Raw genomic sequence first — 3,297 nt, 5'->3', positions numbered from 1 at the left:
CGACCGAGTCGCAGTGTGTCTGTGCTTTACACTCCTCTTTTACACTCCTCTTTTATCTCTCTCTCTCTTTTATCTCTCTCTCTCTCTTTTATCTCTCTCTCTTTTATCTCTCTCTCTCTCTTTTACACTCCTCTTTTATCTCTCTCTCTCTTTTACACTCCTCTTTTACACTCCTCTTTTATCTCTCTCTCTCTCTTTTACACTCCTTTTACACTCCTCTTTTATCTCTCTCTCTCTCTTTTACACTCCTCTTTTATCTCTCTCTCTCTCTTTTATCTCTCTCTCTCTCTTTTACACTCCTCTTTTACACTCCTCTTTTATCTCTCTCTCTCTCTTTTACACTCCTTTTACACTCCTCTTTTATCTCTCTCTCTCTCTTTTACACTCCTCTTTTACACTCCTCTTTTATCTCTCTCTCTCTCTTTTATCTCTCTCTCTCTCTTTTATCTCTCTCTCTCTCTTTTACACTCCTCTTTTACACCTCTTTTATCTCTCTCTCTCTCTTTTACACTCCTCTTTTACACTCCTCTTTTATCTCTCTCTCTCTTTTACACTCCTCTTTTATCTCTCTCTCTCTCTTTTACACTCCTCTTTTATCTCTCTCTCTCTTTTACACTCCTCTTTTATCTCTCTCTCTCTCTTTTACACTCCTCTTTTATCTCTCTCTCTCTTTTACACTCCTCTTTTATCTCTCTCTCTCTCTTTTATCTCTCTCTCTCTCTTTTACACTCCTCTTTTACACTCCTCTTTTATCTCTCTCTCTCTCTCTCTTTTACACTCCTCTTTTACACTCCTCTTTTATCTCTCTCTCTCTTTTATCTCTCTCTCTCTCTCTTTTACACTCCTCTTTTACACTCCTCTTTTATCTCTCTCTCTCTCTCTCTTTTACACTCCTCTTTTACACTCCTCTTTTATCTCTCTCTCTCTTTTACACTCCTCTTTTATCTCTCTCTCTCTATCTCTCTCTCTCTCTCTCTCTCTCTTTTACACTCCTCTTTTATCTCTCTCTCTCTCTCTTTTACACTCCTCTTTTCTCTCTCTCTCTTTTACACTCCTCTTTTACACTCCTCTTTTATCTCTCTCTCTCTCTTTTATCTCTCTCTTTTATCTCTCTCTCTCTCTTCTACACTCCTCTTTTCTCTCTCTCTCTTCTACACTCCTCTTCTACACTCCTCTTTTATCTCTCTCTCTCTTTTACACTCCTCTTTTATCTCTCTCTTTTACACTCCTCTTCTACACTCCTCTTTTATCTCTCTCTCTCTCTTTTATCTCTCTCTTTTATCTCTCTCTCTCTCTTCTACACTCCTCTTTTCTCTCTCTCTCTTTTACACTCCTCTTCTACACTCCTCTTTTATCTCTCTCTCTCTCTTTTATCTCTCTCTCTCTTTTACACTCCTCTTTTACACTCCTCTTTTATCTCTCTCTCTCTCTCTTTTACACTCCTCTTTTATCTCTCTCTCTTTTACACTCCTCTTTTATCTCTCTCTCTCTTTTACACTCCTCTTTTATCTCTCTCTCTCTTTTACACTCCTCTTTTACACTCCTCTTTTATCTCTCTCTCTCTTTTACACTCCTCTTTTATCTCTCTCTCTCTATCTCTCTCTCTCTCTCTCTCTCTCTTTTACACTCCTCTTTTATCTCTCTCTCTCTCTTCTACACTCCTCTTTTCTCTCTCTCTCTTTTACACTCCTCTTTTACACTCCTCTTTTATCTCTCTCTCTCTCTTTTATCTCTCTCTTTTATCTCTCTCTCTCTCTTCTACACTCCTCTTTTCTCTCTCTCTCTTCTACACTCCTCTTCTACACTCCTCTTTTATCTCTCTCTCTCTTTTACACTCCTCTTTTATCTCTCTCTTTTACACTCCTCTTCTACACTCCTCTTTTATCTCTCTCTCTCTCTTTTATCTCTCTCTTTTATCTCTCTCTCTCTCTTCTACACTCCTCTTTTCTCTCTCTCTCTTTTACACTCCTCTTTTACACTCCTCTTTTATCTCTCTCTCTCTCTTTTATCTCTCTCTCTCTTTTACACTCCTCTTTTACACTCCTCTTTTATCTCTCTCTCTCTCTCTTTTACACTCCTCTTTTATCTCTCTCTCTTTTACACTCCTCTTTTATCTCTCTTTCTCTTTTACACTCCTCTTTTATCTCTCTCTCTCTCTTTTACACTCCTCTTTTATCTCTCTCTCTCTCTTTTACACTCCTCTTTTATCTCTCTCTTCTACACTCCTCTTTTATCTCTCTCTCTCTTACACTCCTCTTTTATCTCTCTCTTCTACACTCCTCTTTTATCTCTCTCTCTTACACTCCTCTTTTATCTCTCTCTCTTACACTCCTCTTTTATCTCTCTCTTCTACACTCCTCTTTTATCTCTCTCTCTCTCTTACACTCCTCTTTTATCTCTCTCTTCTACACTCCTCTTTTATCTCTCCCTCGATCCACTAGAGGGCGCTGCAGGATTAGAGTTAAATTACAGTTACAGTTTAGCAGCGCGCTCTGGAGGATTAAAGGATTAAATTAACATGCTCCATTACACACACACACACACACACACACACTCTCACACACACACACACACACACACACACTGCAAGCTGTAAGAGTAGTTTAGCTGTAATCCTCCCTCTAGTGGATGAACTCTGAACTGCAGCCTGAACTCGTGATTGAACAGGTTTCTTCTCCTGGATTCCGTCTTAACGCTTTTATTAATAACAATAATTAATGTGCAAAAGGGACAGAAACAGAATTCTCGGTTGTGGTGAATAAACTACATTCCCCAAAGTAAAGACCGGAAGCTGCGTGGAGAAATCTGGTGTGGCGCCAAATCCTACACCCCTGCCAAATCCTACACCCCTGCATCTAAAGGACCCTGTGATGCGCCTGATTAAAAATAAGGCGATAACAAGAAAAAAAAAGAAGAAAAAAAACTAATTTTAAGTTATCAGTTTAATTCTTACCACACAATTAGCAATAGGACACAAAGCTATAATTGAATGGATTTAGTGAAATATGATTTAGGATTCATTGTTTTGAGGTCCTTGTTTAGATTCTAATTTAGCTCGGTTAGCTAACATTAGCACGTTTTTGCTAGCGTGTTGTTAAACAGATTGCGCTTTTCCTATACAACTGAATTCACAAAGTTGTCAGATAAACAAAATTAAAAGCTTTTCGGCTCATTTAGGATTGTTTTTATTCCACAAATTCCCTGAACACGTCACTCGGAGATCAGGCATAAACACGGACACCTAAAACGGTTCCTGTGGTATTCCCGCCCCTGTCCGAATCATCCAATGAGATCACG

The sequence above is a fragment of the Pangasianodon hypophthalmus genome, chromosome 22 (genome assembly GCF_027358585.1).
Source record: "Pangasianodon hypophthalmus isolate fPanHyp1 chromosome 22, fPanHyp1.pri, whole genome shotgun sequence".
In the NCBI taxonomy this organism is placed as follows: Eukaryota; Metazoa; Chordata; class Actinopteri; order Siluriformes; family Pangasiidae; genus Pangasianodon; species Pangasianodon hypophthalmus.
This window is presented reverse-complemented; position numbering follows the sequence as displayed.